Source organism: Myotis brandtii, unplaced genomic scaffold (assembly GCF_000412655.1).
Source record: "Myotis brandtii unplaced genomic scaffold, ASM41265v1 scaffold686, whole genome shotgun sequence".
Classification (NCBI taxonomy): domain Eukaryota; kingdom Metazoa; phylum Chordata; class Mammalia; order Chiroptera; family Vespertilionidae; genus Myotis; species Myotis brandtii.
Window position 1 is genome coordinate 5,393,934 of NW_005370683.1, and position 7,144 is coordinate 5,401,077.

The 7,144-nt window shown below is 43.0% G+C and overlaps 1 protein-coding gene across 1 annotated transcript in view; it reads left to right on the forward strand.

Annotated features, from left to right (window-relative positions):
* Nucleotides 1–2,095: 2,095 nt before the first annotated feature.
* ANO6 (anoctamin 6) overlaps nucleotides 2,096–7,144 on the forward strand; it is a 183,935-nt gene continuing 178,886 nt past the window's right edge. The window contains exon 1 of the mRNA XM_014529566.1: nucleotides 2,096–2,227. The gene's annotated coding sequence lies outside the window, so the exon portion shown is untranslated. The remainder of the gene's footprint in view (nucleotides 2,228–7,144) is intronic.

A 7,144-nucleotide genomic window follows, 5' to 3' on the forward strand; every position in this document is an offset into this window, starting at 1 on the left:
TCCATGGTATTTATTACTGCCCTGGCTACACATCTGAATACTAATTGAAAGAACTTGCTGCAGTAAGTTATTCAGTAGCCAAAAGTACAAATGAAAGAAAATGTATTCTTTTGTGAAGTCCAGATGTTGCTTTTATATTTAATGCTTTCAATCTAGGACATTGAAACTACTATTTCCCACATTGTTTTGAGATACAAATACTTGAAATTGGCGGGGGGAAAAAGGATATTGGTCTTTAAAATTCTCTTTTCTATAGTTTTTATTTTAACTTTGGCAGAACTTTAGCCAAGGGTCATAGGCATCTAAATAGATGTTCTTTCACAAAGTATAATTATGCAAATTATAGGTTTGTTTATCAAGCTTGTTTTATGTAAACTAAGATTGTGTTTACATAATTGAATTTGTTATGATTTCTCCAGACATTCCATCTCGCTGTTTGTAAAACAGTCTTGGAACAGACACAATGATGGCTAAATTTTCCTTGTGTGGCATCACGCAGACACACCTTAAGCACGCCCCTGCAACCCCGAATTGTGCTCAGTTTTTAGGAAAAATTACCTCCCATTAAATTCTAAACAAAAATGATTCACCCTTCCCACATATAAAACGTTATTGTAAAGGTTTTGTTATTTATATTCTGATTGGAAACAGTCGTGTTCCTTATTCTATTTCCTTCTGTTACTTAGGAAACAAACCCTGAATGTTTAATGTGTGTAAATCATAAGATGCTCTTTCTCAGAAAAAGAAAAACCAACCAATGAAACCCACCATTGTTTCCAAGTCATACAAATAGTAAAAAAACAGCGTTTCTTGGAGGGGGGTGGGGTTAATCCCTAGGAGGATAGGAAAAAAAAAAATAAAAGAAGAAAGCAGAAGTGAAGATTGTGTTGATCTCAGCAGTGAGGAGGGAAAAGGAACATCTTGTTCTCAGAAGACTGGAGTTTGCATTAGACCAGTGGTTCTCAACCTTGGCTGCACATTAGAATCACCTGGGAATCTTTTTAAAATCCTGATTTCTGGGCCTTATCCTCTGGAAATTCTTTTTCTTTGTTATGGGGTGCGGCCACAACATTAGTAACAAAGAAACAGAATTTCCAGAGGGTGAGGCCCAGAAATCAGGATTCTAAAAAGATTCCCAGGTGATTCTAATGTGCAGCTAAGGTTGAGAACCACTGCATTAGATTTTGTCACCTAGAATCGATCACCTGGGGCAAGTTTCTGGGCTTCTCAGAGCCTGTTTTTCAGCCTGTGGGATTGTCAGGAGGAGGCAAGGTGGGATAGGTAGTGCTGGCACTGAGCTTTTTCACTCACACTCCAGGAGGGGCAGTTACAGTTTTACCATCCTAATGAATTCTTGTATTTAAACGCAGTCATGGGAACAGTTACTCAATCTCAGCGAGCTCTAAGTCCTTCCCCTGCCGTCTGGCGTCGCTCTGGGTCACGCTGTGTGTCTGGTTAAGGATGATCATGGCAGTGGCTGTTCTGCAGACACGTGTATTTAAAGATAAAGGACTTGAAGAATAGCATGTTGTTTCTGCAAAGAGATAATTACTGTGTTTCCTGTACTCTCGCAGATCTTCAGACCGACTGGGTTCTCCAAATTCCAGGAAACCTATTTCAGGGGGAATCTTGGCAAGAGGTCCTGGGGCTTATCTTTCCAATAAATGGCTCATAAATGTAGGGATTGTTTCCATCAGGGGCACCTGTGGCCTATCTCATTCTCCTAATTGCTGCCAGGCAGTTGTAAGCAAAGTCTGTGTGCTCCCCTGTGTCATCCTAGCATCAAATGCACAAAAAATGAGCAAGGAGACAAGAAGTAAATAGCTTTTATTGCAAAATGAGCCTTTAGAATATGACAGGAGAAGAGAGGAGAAGGTGAATGGTGAGATTCTCAGGGCTCAGGGTTCTCCGTCATTCCATTGTCACCACTGAATGGTGGGAACTTGGAGGATCATTCAGAGAGTTCACTGTTCACTGGAGGGAAGGCAGTCACGAGACACACGAGGGGAGTGATCTTTGACCTGATATTAAAAACTTATTTGACTTTGACAACCTTCCCTCCATCCCCTTCCCAGGTTTTGGCCATTGTGTATGCAGGCAGCTCACTTTTGGCACCTCTTCTCTAAGCGTCTTCAGAATTGGAGATGATCTCGAGTCTCCGAGAGAGGACCTTCTCAGCTACCTTATTATCCTGCACAGCCAAACCCCACTCTCCGAGGGCTGTGAGGTACTTTGGGAATCTGCACCCCCTTGGGTCTGGAGGGGTGAAGGAGAGAGTGGGTCCTTCCTTTCTCTCTCTGAGGGCCCCCACCTTCTCCTCCCCAAGAGCCTTAGATAAGTGTAGGTCTGAGGGATTAGGTGACAGTGATCTTTTCTTGAGGTTTGGATTTGCAGATGAAAACCTGAATTTGATTAGCGGTATGTCTCCTGGAGATTGAAGTAAAAAGAGGGCTCCTCCCTGTGTTGAAAGATGAACTTCATCCGCTTGCTGCAGGTAGCCTCACCTCGACTGGGCCAGGGTGTGGCCAGCATCCTGTTGTACTGCAGCTGACTGGTGAGGAAGAAAGGGCCCCTCTTCTGGCCTGTGGTCCTTTTTATTTATCCCAGGTCAGCTCCTTTTCCTGCTCTTCATCAGTCTCCGGAGAGTCCTTTATCCTTCCTCTGTCCCAGTATTTTCATCGGACACCTAGCCTGCTTCTTCACAGAAACGGAGAGCACCCGTATTCAGGAGCCTCAGACCTAAGGAAAGTGAGATACTGCTTTCCCTTTGGGCAGGAGACAACAAAGGGAAAGGAAGAAGGCTGTTTTTGTCCCCAGATCTGGTAGAATTTAAGGTCTTTGCTGTATAGTTAAGCCTTCCATTGAAGTGACTTTTCAGTAAAAACCAAAATTCCATTCTTCATGACTGCACTTAGAATTGCAGTTCTTGTCATCCAGGGGTTCAGCCTAGGCTCCGTTCAGAAGATTGCCTGACTGTCTTGTAATTCCTGCTTCCATTTAAATTGAAACAGTATTCAGTACCCACCGGGTCTGTGCTTCTCCAACCAGCACAACGCAGCTTACAGAACACAGGAGCCTTGTCATCCGCTGTAAGGGTAAGCAACACAGCACATGGCTTTTTTTTTAAAAATATATTTTATTGATTTTTTTACGACACAGCACATGGCTTCTTTTTTTTTTTTTCAAATATATTTTATTGATTTTTTTACAGAGAGGAAGGGAGAGGGATAGAGAGTTAGAAACATCGATGAGAGAGAAACATCCATCAGCTGCCTCCTCTCACCCTCTCCTGGGGATGTGTCCGCAACCAAGGTACATGCCCTTGACCGGAATCGAACCCAGGACCCTTCAGTCCGCAGGCCGAGCCTCTATCCACTGAGCCAAACCGGTTAGGGCAGCACATGGCTTTTGAGCCACGGGGCAATCATGGTTTTCCTGAGAGGTACAGTTCTCTGAACTGTGGCTACAGGCTTGTTTTACACTCCAAAGAAAATACTTATTTGAGGTGTTCCATCACAATCTCAACTTACTTGGCACACACAGAAACGTCCCTTTGAAAGCTGACTGTGGAAATTCCTTCATAAATCAGTCTATTGCCCTTTTAAAACCTCATGTGCATAGAGATTTAATTTAGCTCAGAGCCCTGGATTGATCTTGTCTCACAGCCTTTATTCATTCAATATTTACGGAAGACCTCCTGTGGGTCATTTTAGAGTTTGAGGATCCCAAATCAGGTATAGAGGACCCTGTCTTCATTGGAGCTTATATTCTAATAAGTGATAAAATAAATCAGAAATGCATGCTGAAGTTCATTTCCCCCATGTCTACCCAGCACCTTCTGTGTGCCAGGCATTGTGCTCAGCACTAGGTATTTAGCAATACACAAGGCAGAAGCAGCCTCTGCCCTTGACGAGTAGGCAGACTGGCAGAGAAGGCAAATGTGCCGACAGACTACCAGCAAATTATACCTGAAGATTGTGAAAAAGGAGACTGAACCGGGATAGCACTGCTGAGAACAGAACTTGGCTGTATCCAAAGCCAGGATGGGCCCTCACCTGGGGATGGCTAACCAGTGCGGCTGCTGTTTTCATAATTTTAACAATAACATGGCCTTAGACTCTTGAAAAAGCAGGTCTATGAGAAGGCTCAAGGTGTACATTAGATTCATGTGTAAAACACCGCAAATGGTTTTAGGCTCACAATTCCAGCTCCATTGGGAGCTTTGTTTATATTGATTCCTACAGCTATTAATGCACCTTGCAAAGGTGGGCAAGTAGCATGGTTGCTGTATGGTCGTATGCCCCTTTATTTCTTGGAAGATGGGCTAAAATATTAGCACTGAGTAGGGAAGGACCAAAACTTGGTAGGTCATTTCCAGTTCCCTTTATTCTCCCCTTTGTAACTCAGTGTAGCACCATCTTCTCCCTTAAGTTAAAGGAGGAGCTGAGAGGTTGGGCCTAAGCAATCTGTGCAGTTGCCTTGAGCTGACGAAGGAGGAGGAAAGAGGAATGAGGCAGATCCACCTGTTCCCTGCACTCCACCTTTCCTTTCCCACTTGAAAAGGGCAGGGAGCTAGGAAAGAGCCCGTTTCCTGGATTCTCAGCCAGGAACTGGATCTTTAGTCTTCCTGCCATGCTGCTGAGGGGTGTGACTCATTCCGGTCGGAAGTGACTGGCATTAGCTGGGAGTCATAACCAAGCCCCTGAGACATGAATCAGAATGTGTGTGAGCATGGAAAAGCCCCACAGGCACTCTGACCTGCTCCACCAAGGATTTTTCCTTTGAGAAATCCTGATATTAAGTAGTGTATCTCTCCTCCCCTACACACACACACCTTACCTGAGGTTTTGCTTTATATGTTTTCAGTTATCCACAGTCAACCACGGTCTGAAAATATTAAATGGAAAATTACAGAAATAATTCATAATTTTTAAATTGTGCGCCATTCTGAGTAGCATGGAATCTTGCTCTGTCCCACCCAGGCCATGAATCATCCCTCTGTCCAGTGTGTTGACACTGTATATGCTCTCTGCCTTTTAGTCACTTAGTAGTCATCTTAGTTTATTGATCGGTGATGAGAGAGAGACAGAGAAGTAATTTTTATAACTAATATATTATAATTTTTATATTTATTAGTTATTGTTGTTAATCTCATACTGTGCCTAATTTATAAATTAAATTACATAGGTGTGTATATTTAGGAAAAAACATGGGGTGTGTGTGTGTGTGTGTGTGTGTGTATATATATATATATATATATTTCAGTACTGTCTGTGGTTTCAGGCACCCATAAGGGTCTTAGAACATATCCCTCATGGATAAGGGGCTGGGGGGTGGCAGGGCTACTGTACTAGAGAATCCCTCTCAGAATGTCTTCCCTGTGAAGAGCCACAGTACCTGGTAGCAGAGTGATGTGGAAGATGCAAATGAAAACTTTTGTTTCCAGTTGATAGGGCAGAAGGAAATGGATACAAATTCTGTTTTCATTACTATTTTAAAACCCTGTTAGTTTTCCATGTTAGGATCTTTTACCCATGACTGAAATCTATGAGGCGATATGACTATATTATTAAACTTCTTGTCATAGCCATTACACCAAATTCCTTCCAAATTGGGTATATTTTCTTTATAAATGCTGTTGAGATCAAGTATACCAGATACACTCTTTGCCATGATTTTATCTGACCACTCTATTCCTAGTAATATTTATGTAGTCCGAGGGTATTTTTTAATATTTAAAAGTCAGATTTTACATACCATAAAACACACAGTTAATCATTCCGTTTGGTAAGCTTTGTATAACTTTGGCCTTTCAAGTGAAGCCTTCTCCCCACGCTCCAGATGTCACACATGACTTCTACTACCATAAATTTGTTTGGCCTGTTCTTGATCATCATATAAATGGGATCATATAGAATGTAGTCTTTTGTGTGCCTGACTTCTTTCCCGTGACATCATCTTTTTGGAGATTCATCCATGTTGATGTGATTACGAGTAGCAGCCCAGGCTATTGTATCTGTAAGAATATCTGGGAAAATATTTTTAATTAAATCCTAAAGTATTATATCTCTCATAGATAGTGAACTAATAATCCTTAACCTTTTAATTATATTTTTACTGTAAAGTCAAGTATTTTTTTTGGTCTTAGTTATTTTTGTAATCTCTTTAGTAGCTCACACAATGCCTGACCTATAATAGGACATTAGCAAATGTTTTCTTAAGCTGGAAGGGGTGTGTGTGAGAAAATGAGCTCATCTCACTTTATAGAAATTCAGATTTTAATTGCCCAGCTGCGACTGGGAAACCATACTGCACATTCATTCTGAGCATCGGTCCACTGGCAGTTTCCTGGTGAGGGTGAGACCAGTCCGGAGTGGATGGTTGGCGGACGCCTTCCTTCTGCGTAAGGAGCTCAAGTGTAAAACTTCGTTTTGCCAAAAGGTTAGCTCTTATTGCTGTTTTCTATCAGTAAAAGTATTCTAAACAGATATTATGAGCCTCATGTGGTAACCGAAGAGCTCTGAGAACAGAAAAGTAAGTGATGACCTATCCAAAATGAAGGAACGATTCCATGTTGATGCAAGACATTACATTCCAAAATATTTGTTCAAGCACATGTGTTCCAAGTTCCCAGAGAAGGTACTGACGCTGACGGCGGTTTCCCTTAAGGGTGACTCATGATTTCTTGAGTCTGGTTTCCACTATTAGTCATCTTCACGGCTCGGACTAAAGCAGGCGTTCGGACTCTGCCTGGACTCCAGCCCCCCCAGACCCCACCCCTCCGTGATTCCCATCTCTTGGCTTAGCCCACAGCGTCTCTGGAACCAGTTCTGACCCCAGGCAGGAGGGATTTTAAAATTCTGCATTTAGCTTTTGGTTCAGCATTCACCTTGTGTTTGTGTTTCAATTTTGATAATTTGGCTTGTCCTCCCTCCACCCCCCATTTGCCCAGATTCCTTTCTCAGAAATATGCTCAGGACCCTGGTATCTTTACTCCTAAGGTCCTGTCTTCCTCCTGTGTCTCCTCATTGCTCTCATGCCTGGAGATGCAGTCCTCCCCTCCGTGGCACTACCTGTCCATGCCCGCGCCCCCCCCCCCCCCCCCCCCCCCCCCCCCCCCCCCCCCCCCCCCCACACACCTCCC